Source organism: Leucoraja erinacea, chromosome 22 (genome assembly GCF_028641065.1).
Source record: "Leucoraja erinacea ecotype New England chromosome 22, Leri_hhj_1, whole genome shotgun sequence".
Classification (NCBI taxonomy): domain Eukaryota; kingdom Metazoa; phylum Chordata; class Chondrichthyes; order Rajiformes; family Rajidae; genus Leucoraja; species Leucoraja erinaceus.
This window is the reverse complement of record NC_073398.1, coordinates 5063380-5078075: the sequence shown is the minus strand read 5'-3', so window position 1 is coordinate 5078075 and position 14696 is coordinate 5063380. Positions and strand designations below refer to the sequence as shown.

General features: G+C 50.1%; 2 protein-coding genes across 3 annotated transcripts in view; one reads left to right on the top strand and one right to left on the bottom strand.

Moving 5' to 3' along the window:
* itpr2 (inositol 1,4,5-trisphosphate receptor, type 2) overlaps positions 1 to 14696 on the bottom strand; it is a 387486-nt gene that overhangs the window by 19133 nt on the left and 353657 nt on the right. The gene's annotated exons all lie outside the window — the stretch shown is intronic.
* The window catches only part of rassf8b (Ras association domain family member 8b), a 72778-nt gene continuing 59572 nt past the window's right edge, over positions 1491 to 14696 (top strand). For both annotated transcript variants that reach the window (XM_055652810.1, XM_055652811.1), the window contains exon 1: positions 1491 to 1706. The gene's annotated coding sequence lies outside the window, so the exon portion shown is untranslated. The remainder of the gene's footprint in view (positions 1707 to 14696) is intronic.

Below are 14696 nucleotides of genomic sequence, written 5' to 3'. Positions count from 1 at the left end.
CCCGAGGAACAGATTCCTAGTGCACACACTCTTTGGAGGTCCACAGCAAAGAGTGGAGGGGGCCTGCATGCAATTCCCGCAGTGGGTGCACACACTCTCCTGGGGGGGAGATGCAAGGGTCGAGGTTTCTGCATACAACTCTCGGCTATGCACTCTCCCTGGGAGACCTGCAGATCACGGGGAGGCTGCATCTACTTTCCGGGGGGTGGGGGAGAGATGCAATTCACGGAGGGTGCACAACCAGCTCCAGTTAGCCCCCAAGACAACACATTGCCCCAGAGGCATAAACACTGTCTCGGGATGGGATGGGGAGATGCATCTCTCCTCGGGGGAAATGCATCTCCCCCTTCCCATACCGGGGAGAGTTGCAGATCTCGGGGAGGGTGCACATGATGTATCCCTCATGCACACACTGCGTCCCGGCGGCAGATGCAACTCCCGGGGAGGAGGGTAGCCATGCTGTAACTGCAGATGCATGCAGATCTCCCACGTCTCCCGGGGAAGATGCAGCTCCATAGAGTCCCCGTGGTACAAACACTGTCCCAGGATGCGGATGCATCACTCGGGGGGGTCACCCGCACATACCGTCCCGGCCGGGGAGAGTTGCAGATCTAGGGGAGGGTCGTGTATGTGCTGTACATGTGCATGAACAAGCTGCCCCGAGGGGAGACGCAACTCTGCACGGTGCACGCACTTACCGCGCGGGGGGGGGGGGGGGGGGGGGGTGCAGCTGTCGGAGGATGCACTCAACGTCCCGGAGATGTGCACACTGTCCAAGGGAGATGTCCGCTCTCCCGCGGGGTTAATGCATGCATTGTTCCAGGGGGGAGATGCAACTCCCGGGGGGTTAACGCATGCACTGTTCCATGGGGGGAGAATGCAACTCCCGCGGGGTTAATGCATGCATTGTTCCAGGGGGGAGATGCAACTCCCGCGGGGTTAACGCATGCACTGTTCCAGGGGGGAGATGCAACTCCCGCGGGGTTAATGCATGCATTGTTCCAGGGGGGAGATGCAACTCCCGCGGGGTTAATGCATGCATTGTTCCAGGAGGGTGATGCAACTCCCGCGGGGTTAATGCATGCATTGTTCCAGGAGGGAGATGCAACTCCCGCGGGGTTAATGCATGCACTATTCCAGGGGGAGATGCAACTCCCGCGGGGTTAATGCATGCATTGTTCCAGGGGGGAGATGCAACTCCCAGGGAGTCTCCCGAGGGGGGTGGGAGTGCAACTCCACACAGCAGCAGCGCCCACTCTCCCGGGGGAAGATGCAACGCCGCAGAGTGCATGCACTACTCCGGGGTGGTGAAATGCAGCACCCGAGGGGTGCACAGATGTACTAGGGTAGAGGGGTGCACAAATGCAGCGTCCCGGACAGTGGGGGGGCAGTGTGCTGGGCCGGCGGTGCAGGAGCTCTTTAAGGGATCCCGGCATGCTTACTGGGAGGGGAGGGCCAGGCTGGTGGGCTGTCCGGCTCTGAGCTTGCTGTGGTGTTGCACACACACACACATACAGAGACACAGAGAGAGAGTTGTGGCGCCTGCCTGCCTGCCGGCCGAGTAGCTGCAGCACCAGCCCCGGGGCAGCGGGACTAGGAGTTGAGGCCGTGCTCTCCCTCCTCTGCAGAGAGACAGGAGCGGCTTGGAGCACACCCCGACCCCCCACACACACGGGCCACCGGCTCACACCCTCCCCATGCAGTCGGTAAGTTGGATGCAAGTTTACTGAGCGTTTGCACGGCTCCAGTTCCGCCCGCACTATGTGTTTGCATGTGTTTGTGCGGTATGTATGTGTGTGATGTATGTATATGCGTGTGTTGAATGTATGTCTGCTGTATACGTATATATGTATGCGTGTAGTGTGCTGTATGTGTGTGCTGTGTAAGAGGGTGTATATGTGTGCTGTATCATACAGCACACATACACACACAGCACACATATACACACACTTACACAGCACACACATACAGCACACTACACGCATACATATATACGTATACACCAGACATACATTCAACACACGCATATACATACATCACATGTGTGTATGTGCATATATATGTGTGAGTGTATGTGTGAACATATGTGTGTATGTATATATATATGTGTGTATATATGTGTTTATGAATATACACAACGACTGCATTTTTTTCTCGTTTATCATTTTGTTTACGGTGTACTATGTTTACATGTGTTGCTGCGAGTAAGAATGTCATTGTTCTATCTGGGACATATGACCATACAACACTCTGGACTCTTGCCCGCTGCTGGACTACAGGGTAGGTGAGTGGCAGGACTTGGATGGGGGGGGGGGGGGGGGTCACGCTTACTTCCAAAGCTAATGCGGATGAAATACTTTTACTACCAGGGTTGGGATTTGGGGAGGGGAGGTTGAACCTGATGATTCTGTGGGATTATTGTAGTGTAGAAGTTGCATTCTTGTAGCGCTTTTCTAGATTGCAGACCCAAAAAGCTGGAGTAACTCAGCTGGTCAGGCAGCATCTCTGGAGAGAAGGAATGGTCGAGACCCTTCTTCATTGTGGTTGCTTGCGCAACAGTTAACGTGGCAGTCACTTTGTGTAGAACATAAGACCACTAGACCTTTCCCACCAATCCCCTGCCTGGGAGGTGTTTAGCTTGGGGAAAATAGCCATGCTGTACAGAAACAGGCCCTTCGGTCCACATCAGTCTGCAGAAGGGTCTTGACCCAAAACGTTGCCTATTTCCTTTGCTCCATAGATGCTGCCTCACCCGCTGAGTTTCTCCGGCATTTTTGTCTACCTTCGGTCCACAGTGTGCAGTCACACAGCATAGAAATCTGGCGCTGCCTCACTGCGCCAGAGACCCAGGTTCCATCCTGCCCTCGGGTGCTGTCTGTGCGGAGTTTGCAAGTTCTCCCTACCAACTTGTGTGTTTGACCCCAGGTGCTCCGGTATCTTCCCACGTCCCAAAGACGTGCGGGTGAAGGTTAATTGTCTTCTGTAAATAGCCCCTCCTGTGTAGGGAATGCTACCGGAAGGCTGTACTGTGCTATATTTTAAGAGTTAATGATGTTACGGTTAATATTAAAGCTTTTTACTGTACCTCAACACACATAACAATAAACTAAACTGTTACTCTGTAATTATTACTCAACTATGGTTAACTGACTAAAGATGAGGAGGGGGCTATCAGGGTAATTTTTCATTAACTCGCTTAATTGTCTACTTTCCTCGGAAATCATCTCTAGGAGTTAAGATTCATAGATTTGGCCCAACGTCCATGCCAAATAAAATCCCCTTCCTAACTAATTGTATTTGCCTGCATATAGGCCATATGACTTTAAACCTTTCCTACTTGTCCAAATGTCCTGTAAATACTGCAACTGTACCCGCCTCAACTGTTTCACCCTGGCAGATCGCTCCACGTACCTTCCCCAAGCTCCACGCGGAAACATTTGCCCCTCGGGTTCCCTGCAAATCATTCCCATCTCCTCGAGTTTTGGTTCAGTGAAGCTTTACTTGTCACATGTGCAACTGCAACAGTGGAGATCCTTTTGCCGATATTGCACATGTGGATGCCGCCATTTATTGGCACCTTCTTCTTCTTCTGTCGTGTGTCTATTAGACCTGCAGCTCCGTTGAGGCGAGCCAGGCCAACGTGTCATCGTCCAGGTCAATCAGACATCGTTCACCATTCGGTGGCCGGTGTTTGGGGCGACTGGTGACGATGTGCTCCACTGTCTGTGTTGGGTCCCCACACTCGCAGGAGGCGCTGTTCACGAGGCCCCACCTCTTCATCGCTACTCCATAGCGTCCGATGCCTGTCCTCGAGCGGTTGAGGGTTGTCCACTGCTTTCGGGGCAGGTCCTGGCCAGGGACGTCCAACGGGGTCATTGATGTAATGGCGTAGCCTAGATGGTTCCGCTGACTTCCTCTGGTCTCTTTTTGGCGCCTTTATTCAAAGTCCAAAGTCCGGGCGTTTAGTGCACTCGATGTACTGGAGCAGTCGGGCGGGACTTTTCTTCAGAAGAAGGTTCCTGACTGGAAGCATCACCTATCCATATTCTCCAAAGATGCTGCCTGACCCTCTGAGTTACACCAGCAATTTGTGTCCACCTTCTGTTTAACAGTCTGATGTCTTTGGGGAAGAAGCTGTTCCCGAACCAGGACGTCACAGATTTCGGGCTACCATGTCTCCTTCCCGATGGCAGGAGTGAAATGGAGTGTGGTGTGGTGTGGTTCTCTGATGATGCTGGCTGCCTTTTTGAGGCAGCGCCTCCTGTAAGATGGAGTTTCTGGAAGAACGAGAGGCGATCTTATTGAAACTTTCTGAGGAGCTTTGTGGTAGATTCCATCTAGCTGGTTCTCTGTAGCTGGTGGAGCTCATAAGTTATAGGAGCAGAATTAGGCCATTCGGCCCATCAAGTCTTCTCTGCCATTCAATCATTGCTGAGTCTGCTTTAGATCAGGACACATTAATACTGAGGTGAAGAGGAATTTAATTCAGAGTGCAATGAATCTTTAACTCTGCGGAGGTAGAATCATTGCAGATATTTATGATTTTTGGACTGCAAAGATTTCTAGGGTTGAGGATTAGATCGGCCATAGTCTTATTAATTGGTGTATCTTCGACCTGAAGTGTCGACTGTGCTTCTCATTCCACAGACACTGCTTGGTGCGTTGGGTATTTCTTCCAGTTTTTGTTTCGGATTGCCTCCATCTGCAAGTGTTTGCTTTTTCATACAAAGTCATAGAGAATCCCACAGCATGGAAACAGGCCCTTCGGCCTAACTTGCCCACACCGACCAACATGCCCCATCTACACCAGTCCCACCTGCCTGCGTTTGGCCCATATCCCTCTAAATTTATCCTATCCTTGTAGTTCTTGTGTTCTTAATTGGTTGATTATTTGTTCTGTAAATAATAAAGAATCATTAGAGAACAATAATGACTCTTTATTATGTACAGAATAAGGCAGTCTTTTATCCGGCTCCCTTTTCACTGTAATGAATAGTATCAACTCCATCTTAGTAGCAGCGACGTTAAAAATAGTACTGAACGTGGTATTTAGCTGTGTATTAACTTGCTGGCCTCTGGATTAATGACATATCCTGCAGCAGGGAATCTGTCATCTGTCTCAAAAGTCAATTTAAATCGGCGACAGAAAAATAAAATCTAAAGATTACCTTTTAACTGGCTTGACAGTGGGAAGTTGCAGATGTGGACTTTTTTTAATTCTTTCAATCTGAGCGCATGGAGTCATAGTGCCGCACGGCACAACAGCAGGCCCTTCGGCCCAACTTGTCCATTCTGACCAAGTTGGCATACTGGGCTGCTCCCCGTTTGCCTGCATTTGGGCCCCATAGCCGTCTGAACTGTCCAGGGTGGCACGGAGGCGCAGAGGTAGAGTTGCTGCCTTGCAGCGCCAGAGACCCGGGTTCGATCCTGACTACAGGGGCTGTCAAGAGTGTTTTATTGTAATATGTCCCAGATAGAACAATGAAATTCTTGCTTGCAGCAGCACAATAGAATATGTCAACATAATACACTGTAAATAATATGATAAATGAGAGAGAGAAAAAAAAAATGTGTGTGTGTGTGTATATATATATATGTATATATATATATCTATATATATATATATATATATATATGTGTATATATATATATATATATATATATGTATATATATATACATACACATACATATATACACACACATATATATATATATATATATATATATATATGTGTGTGTATGTATATGTGTATATATATGTGTGTATATATACACACACATGTATATACATATACATATATATACACATATATATACACATATATATACACATATATATACACATACACATATATATATACACACACACACACACACACAAAACAAACAATAACAGTGCAATAATAATAGTCTATTGTAGTTCAGAGCTTATGATGTTGTAGTGTTTAATAGCCTGATGTACGGAATTTGTACATTCTCCCCGTGACCTGCGTGGGTTTTCTCCGAGTGCTCCGCTCTCCTCCCGCACTCCAAAGACGTGCAGGTTTGTAGGTTAATTGGCTGGGGTAGCATTGTGTAGGATAGTGTTCGTGTAGGGGTGATCGCACGGAGTCAGTGGCCCGAAGAGCATCCACACAGTCAAGCACCCAGGGTCAGGATGGAACCTGAGCCTCTGGCGCGTTAAGGCAGCGACTCTACCGCTGCACCACTGACAGTGCTGCACTCCTCCCACTGCGATGAATGGCGTGTCAGTCTAGTTTCTAATCTTGGAGTTCCTGGGCCGGGAATTGAACCCACCACACTGTGTGTCCGAAACTGAACCACCGGGCCAAAGCTGACAGCTGGAATTGTATTTGTGTTCTCTTGACGTTTATTTATCGCCAGCGGGTCTGGCTGTTTCTTCAGACAAAGGCAAGGAGAGAAAAATAAAAGCATTAATTCTTGAAGCAAAACACACACCCACTCTCTCTGGCCCTGAATCCGGCCCTTTGTTCCAGGCCTGCTGAGGGGTTGTGAGATTAAGCCGGGTTTCTGTTTTGTGTTGTGTCGTGCTTTTCCTCTTAGCGCAGTTTCAATCTTTTGTGCAGATTTGTGTTGTGCTTGTCTTTGACACATGTTTCTCAGCTGTTCATTACTCCCCTCTGTCTCTCTACCCACCCCCCCCCCCTCCCTCCACTCTCAGAGCACAAACTACAAAGCCAGCGAACAATAAGGCCGTGGCAAAGGAACAAAGATACATTTGCCTCGAGTCCTTCCAGATGTGTTTTTGTTGCATGCTAGCAAAAACTCCACAGACTAATGAGCTGCGCGGTACCCACTCCTGAGACCACCTGTGGCCGTTTCCTGGTTACTGCTCAGCTTCATCCCACTTTTAGATTTCTCTGGTTTCATTTGAACATGACCAGGAATAATTAATGTAATGTGCTCAACAGCATCAAGTTGCCAGTGTGTGTGTGCGCGTGCAAGTGTGTGTGCGCGTGCAAGTGTGCGTGTGCGCGCGTGCAAGTGTGTGTGTGTGCGTGCAAGTGTGTGTGTGCGTGCAAGTGTGTGTGCGCGTGCAAGTGTGCGCGTGCAAGTGTGCGTGTGCGCGTGCAAGTGTGTGCGCGTGCAAGTGTGTGTGCGCGCGTGCAAGTGTGCGTGTGCAAGCGTGCAAGTGTGTGCGCGTGCAAAGTGTGTGTGCGCGTGCAAGTGTGTGTGCAAGTGTGTGTGCGTGCAAGTGTGTGTGCGCGCGTGCAAGTGTGTGTGCGCGCGTGCAAGTGTGTGTGCGCGCGCGCGCGTGCAAGTGTGTGTGCGCGCGCGTGCAAGTGTGTGTGTGCGCGTGCAAGTGTGTGTGCGCGTGTGTGTGTGCGCGTGCAAGTGTGTGCGCGTGCAAGTGTGTGCGCGTGCAAGTGTGTGTGCGCGCGTGCAAGTGTGTGTGCGCGTGCAAGTGTGTGTGCGCGTGCAAGTGTGTGTGTGTGCGCGCGTGCAAGTGTGTGTGTGTGTGCGCGTGCAAGTGTGTGTGTGCACATGCAAAAGTGTGCACGTGCAAGTGTCTGGGTGTACGCGCAAGTGTGAGCATGTGTGTGGATGTGAATGTGTGTGGAAGGTGTGTGTGTGCGCGCATGTGTGTGGATGTGCATATGTGTGTGTGGAATTGTAAGCGTGTAGGCATGTGCACGTGGGAAAGTAAGTGTAGGGGTGTGTGTGTAGAAGTTTAGTTTATTATCACATGTACCGAGGGACAGTGAAAAGCTTTTGTTGCGTGCTAACCAGTCAGCGAAAGACAATACATGATTACAATCGAGCCATTCACAGTGCCCAGACACATGATAAAGGGATAAGTGTGTGTGCGGGAGTTGAAGTGTGAATGTGGACGTAAGTGGAAGCTAGAATGGAAGTGCAGGAGAGTGGAAGTGTAGGGGCGCGTGTGTGTGTGTGTGTGGGGATGTGTGATTTGTGGCAAGTTGACAAGCTAGGGTTAGCAGGAGCCTTGGTTTTTAACAAAGCAAAAGCAGGCAGGCACGTTGACCTTTATTGCGGTCTCCAGGGCCGGACAACCCTATTGAAGCAACGTCAGAAGATCTGGACACACAGTGCTGGAGTAACTCAGCGGGGCAGGCAGCATCCCTGACCAGAGATCTTTGACCAAAGATGCTGCCTGACCCGTTGAGTTACTCCGGCACTGTGTATTAACCAGCACCTGGAGTTCTTTAGTTCTGCAGAAGATCTACGTTGTATAGAATGCATCAAAAGTCATATTCATAAGTCATAGGGCCATAGTTAGGCCATTCGGTCTGTCGTCTACTCTGCCATCTAATCAAGGCTGCTCTGTTTTTCCCTCTCAACCCCATTCTCCTGTCCTTACCCCCGTAACCTTTGACACCCTTACTAATCAAGAGCCTAATCAATCTCCACTTGGCTTCCACCACGGTTTGTGGCAATGAATTCCGCAGATTCATCACCCTCTGGCTAAAGAAAATCTTCCTAATCTCCATTCTAAAGAATTGTCCTTTTATTCTGAAGCTGTGCCCTCTGGTCCTAGACTTTCTCATCCTCTCCACAGTTTCAGTCAGATCCCCAACTCGTCCTATAAACTCCAGCGACGACAAGCTCAGAGCTGTCAAACACTCCTCGCATGTTAACCCACTCATCCCCGAGTCTTTAATAGAAAACTATTTGGATAGATAGGCTGAGTTGGGCCACTGTGTTTTTTTAAAAGCCCTCCCAGTTTGTGAGTACCTGGTTTATGTACAGTCCACGCGTTTGTGTTTATGTTTAGGGACACAGAGCGGAAACGGGCCCTTCGGCCCACCGAGTCCGCACCGACCAGCGATCGTTGCACACTAACACTATCCTACACACACCAGGGGCAATTTACTTTTATACCCAACCCAATTAACCTACAAACCTGCACGTCTTTGGAGTGTGGGAGGAAACCAAAGATCTCGGAGAAAACCCACGCAGGTCACGGGGAGAACGTACAGACAGCCCTGACCATACGATCATGCGTGCGGGAGGCCGGCTGGCTGGTTTTAGTTTACCATTGTTATCTGTGGCGAGGCCTTGTGAAAAGTGGTGTTGCTTGCAAGTCCATGAAGTAAGCCCTTGTCTCTGGACATGGTGTTGAGATGCTGCCACAGAGCTGGCCTACCACACCAATGCTTCATCACTCCCTGCAGCAAATTAAACGAGTGACCATTCCCGGCCCTCATTCCAAAGTGAGTGCACCAGAGGTAACCGTAACACATCGAACCGACCCATGCAACCTGGGCTGGCGATGCTCTGTACTGCTGATGGTTCTCTGGTGCACTGGACAACCCTGTGTAACCAGTGCATCTTTCTGTTTCTCCTGGAATGTGGATAGTTATTAACACGGCCACTGTTTACTCTGGTTATCCAACGTTCCTTTGCCACTGATTGTGGGGTCGAACGTGGCGATTTTTCTCTACGCTGCTCCAAGTTGCGTTGGGGTTCGACTGTAGATTAATGCATTAGTGTGCTGCAGTTTTCATGAAGCCAAAGTGTCTCGGCTAACCTGCCATGTTGTGTCTCGTGTCTGGCATTCTCTATGGAGGTCACAGAGTCGTACAGCGTGGAAACAGGCCCTTCGGCCCAACGTGTCCCATCTACACCTGTCCCACCTGCCTGCATCTGGCCCATATTGCTCTAAACCTGTGCCATCCATGCACCTGTCTAAATCTTTCCTAAACGCTGCGATAATGCCTGCCTCAACTACCTCCTCCAGCAGCTCGTTCCGAGCACCCAGCACCTAAAAAAATTTTCCCCTCATGGGCCTGTCTCACTTAGGCGATTTTTCAGCGGACTGCCGGCGACTGTCAGTGGCACACACACGCACGACGCACACACACACACGCGCACACACACACACACACGCACACACACACACACACACACACACACACACACCTTCCTTCACCAGCCCGTGTGAATCTTTTAGACAACGCTCCCCCCGCTGGCCCCGTCTAAAAACAATTCACACGGCACAAAGCCAAGGTGATACAGACACACACCGCGATGAACAGGAAGGTTGGCGCTGTAAAAAAGACGGCTAAAGCACAGTGTACGGTAAGTCCTTTAAAGGAGGGGGGAGCAGGAGTGGAGACAACTTTTAAGAAGCCAGAGAGACACGGCTGTGAAGCTCGGCGGACATTTAACATTACTGGTCGGTTATCCTTGGTTCTGAAAACTACTGCTTACGTTTTTTTCCCCCCAATGAGCCAATAAAATTCACCGGTCAGCGCCGGCTACAACATACGAGAACCTTCGACCTCCTGGCGACCCACCTATGGCACGAGAATTCTCGCTACTCCATGGCGGCTTCATTCTAGTCGCAGCTAATATTTCAACATGTTGCGGCGACCATAATGAGGGAACTCCTCAGGACCGTGAAGGCAACTCCCCGGCAACCACCCGCGAACATGTGGCGACCGCATAGTCTCCTGCAGTCGCCAAAAAAGTCGCCCAAGTGGGACAGGCCCATCAGGCTCCAATTAAATCTTTACCCCCTTCACCTTAAACCCACGTCTCAATTCCCCTACCCTGGGCAGGAATCTCTCTGCATCTCCCGGATCTATTCCATTCCTGATTTAGTACACCTGTATAAGATCAGTCCGAAGAAGGGTTTCGGGCCGAAACGTTGCCTATTTCCTTCGCTCCATAGATGCTGCTGCACCCGCTGAGTTTCTCCAGCATTTCTGTGTATCTAAGATCACTCTTCATCCTCCAAGGAATGGAGTCACAGGGTTGGAATCGCATCATCTCCTACGACCCCTTCTACTTTTTTTCTTTAATGCAGTCTTCTCAACTTATTCTTGCATCTGTTTTAAAAAAAGATGCTTCTTTTATAATCAGATCCTTTAATTGCCATTCTAATAAAGGAAACCTTTGTGCGTTCTTTGCATTGTTTATCGGAAGTAAGGTTGTCCTTGTGCTAAATTGGGTTCCAATTTAGTTGTTGTCGCAATATTGTCGTCTAGTTGTATCTGCGAGCACGAGATGTAAATGAAGTCGATGGAAGCGGAGTTGGTTTGTGTGACGGTCTGGGCTATGTCTACAAGGCGCTGTCGTTTCTTGCGGTCTTGCATGGAGCTGTTCCCAAACCATGCTGGGATGCATCCTGATAAAATGCTTTAAATGTGTGGAACGTATCTCTTTTCCCCAACTTTACATTCTCTCCTTGTCCGACACCATTTTACCTCCTTTTAACACCATGAGCTGGCTGCTGTAATTCTCTTGTGGAACAACCGCAGCCTGCTTCCTTCCATCGTGTGGCATCTGATTATCCGTCCTATTTTGGGTAAGTCATTACCCCAACAGCCCCATGCTGCCTGGACCAGATGGAGAGCCATTTGCTTCAAGTGGCAGCGTGTTAGTCTAGTGGCCGCTTCAGTGCCATGGCCGATATCTCTCTGTCTCTGTCTCCGTCTCTCTGTCCGTCTCTGTCTCTCTGTGTGTGTGTTGTCTCTGTCTCTCTGTCTCTGTGTGTGTGTCTGTCTCTCTCTGTCTGTGTCTGTGTGTGTGTCTCTGTGTGTGTGTGTCTCTGTGTGTGTGTGTCTGTGTGTGTGTGTGGCTCTGTCTGTGTGTGTGTGTGTGTGTCTCTCTGTCTCTATAGGTGTCCCCCTCTGTGTGTGTCTGTGTGTGTGCCTGTGTGTGTGTGCCTGTGTGTGTGGCTCTGTGTGTGTGGCTCTGTGTGTGTGGCTCTGTGTGTGTGGCTCTGTGTGTGTGGCTCTGTGTGTGTGTGGCTCTGTGTGTGTGTGTGTCTCTGTCTCTAAAGGTGCTTCCCCCACTGTGGTGTGTGTGTGTCTCTGTGTCTCTGTGTGTGTCTCTGTCTGTGTGTGTCTCTGTCTGTGTGTGTCTCTGTCTGTGTCTGTGTGTGTGTGTGTGTGTGTGACCGCTGATTGTTCAGTCAATGGCCAGATTAGTTGAGAGATGCGGCATGGAAACAGGCCCTTCGGCCCACCGTGTCCGCACCAACCTGCGATCCACCCCCCCCCCCCGTGCACCACCACCATCCTACACGCACTAGGGACAATTTACAATTTTTACCTCAGCCAATTAACCTCGGACTATCGTTGATCGGACTTTATCTTCCACTAATGTTATTCACTTAATGTTATGGCCAGATGAGTAGAGAGGTTTACCTCTGCGGGTTAGGCCGTGGCAGTGGATTGGGAACGCGGCTGGAGGCCTTAACTGAGGCGCCGCGGTCTCCATGCCTCCCGGATCATCGCGTAGACGCCCGGGTCGTGTCGGACGGAGGAGCCGGGGCCTCGCGTTTTGAAGTCCAGGTGGGCTGAGTCCGCGGCTGCAGCTCGGGTCGGCACCGCTGAGGTGTGAAGTGGGGCATCAACAGCGGTGAGGCCTCGGTGGCAGCGGTGAAGCATCGCTGTGGCGGCGATACCTTGTGGGTCGAGCCCCGTTCGATGAGCGCGTGGAGGACCTGGTGTGGGTGACTGCCATGAGGGAGGTGGGAGGAGGACAATGGACAATGATGGGGACCCTGCATGGTGGGGACCGCTGTGGGGGGGGTGACTGCTATTTGTATACATTGGAGAATGCAGCAAAGAACTTTCACTGTGCCTTGCCACATGTGACAATAAGGTATTCCATTCCATGCTGCATTGATTTGTCAGTCTGGTCTTTCCTGTCAAGTCCCTGCAAGTCCTTGAAACAGCAATCCACTTAGTTTAGAGATAGAGCGGAAACGGGCCCGAGTCCGCGCCGACCAGCGATCCCCGCGCACTAAACCTATCCTACACACACTGGGGACAATTTGCATTTACACCAAGCCGATTAACCTACAAACCCGTACGTCTTTGGCGTGTGGGAGGAAACCGCAGATCTCTGAGAAAACCCACGCGGTCACGGGGAGAACGCACAAGCAGCACCCGTAGTCAGGATGGAAGCCGGATCTCTGGCGCTGCAAGACAGTAGCTTGACCAGTACACCACCGTGCCGCCCTGAGGCGAGGGTGCAAACTAATGAAGTCTGCCTTCTGCCATGCATGCTGCCCGCAGTTGTTCCTGTGTCTTGCAGAGTTTCAAGGCAGGGTCTCGTCTAAAAATAATGCCCCAGCATTGCAGCTGTGTGTGTGTGTGTGGCTGCGTGGTTCTCTGCTGCATGACACTAACTTTTATGCAGGGAAGCAAATGACACGACTGTATTTAAGGGGAGTTTCAGACATTGCAGTCAGAGGGCCCCATCTGTTAAATGTTTAGCTTTTGCCTAGCGTGAAGGTATCTCCTTAATCCATCATCATGCATGGTGAACTAACTGCAAATGGCTGAGACTGGGTTTATCCACACTCTTTGCTGCTTTTACTGGGAGGTTTAGAAGAGGAACAAACCCTTTGGCCACCGAACATGATGCCAAGATCAATCCTTATCTGCCTGCAGATGCTCCATACCCCTCCAGTCTATGTACCGATCCAAATGTCTCTTAAATGCCACTATGGCATCTGCCTCCATCACCACCTCTGGCAGCACATTCCAAGCTCTCACCACCGTGTCTGTCTGAACAAGTCCGTTAGTCCTCTTCACATTGCTGTGAAACGTCGCCCATCTCGCCTGCAAGCTGTGTCCTCTGGTTTCTCCACATTTCCATCCTAGGTAAAAGGTCCTGACGGTCTCCCCTATCTGTGCCTTTCATACTTTGATGTACCTCCATCAAGCCTGCCCGCAAACTCCGTCATTCCAGGGCAAACAATCCAAGTCTGTCCAACCTTGCCCCATGGCTAATACATCCTATTGTTGGGAGAAGTTCCTGCAACGCGTGGCTTGTTCTTTTAAATTGACTTCAATAAGTAAATGGACCTTGCTTGCTGTGTGGTAGACTGCTTGTTGTGTGGTAGACTGCTTGCTAAGATCTTTGTGTCCTACACCAACTCCATACCATCAATTGACAATGTTGCCCACAGATAAAATGGTTCCCTCGATGGGACGCCTTCAAGCTTTCATTAATCGGACCTTATTGGACTTTATCTTGCACCAACCCTTTATCCTGTACCTGTACGCTGTAGGCAGCTTGATTGTAACCATGTATAGTCTTTTCACTGACTGGATAGCAAGCAACAAAAATGTGGCAGCACAGTGGCGCAGCGGTAGAGTTGCTGCCTTACAGCGCCAGAGACCCGGGTCCAATCCTGACTACGGGTGCTGTCTGTACGGAGTTTGCACCTTCTCCCCGTGACTGCGTGGGTTTTCTCCGGGTGCTCCGGTTTCCTCCCGCACTCCAAAGACGTACAAGTTTGCAGGTTAAATGGCTTTGATAACATTGAGAATTGGCCCTAGTGTGTAGGATCGTGTTAGTTTACAGGGTGATTGCTGGCCGGCGCGGACTCGGTGGGCCGAATGGTCTGTTTCCACACAGTATCTCCAAAGTCTAAAGTCCAAGTAGCTGTTCACGTGACAATAATAAGCTAAACTAAACTAATTGGACAATCATAGTCGCATCAGTGACTGATAGTCGCATCATTGTGAATGATTGCCTAGTAATGAAGAACGGAATGTTGGTTTATCCTGAGTGTCTTGAACAGGCTGGGACTCTATTCCTTGGAGTGCAGGAGAATAAGGGGTGATAGAGGCACGATATGATACGATAGAAATGTATTTATCCCATGGCAGAAGGGGGAGGAGTTGTACAGTTTGATAGCCACAGGGAGAAAGGATCTCCTGTGGCGTTCTGTGCTGCATCTTGG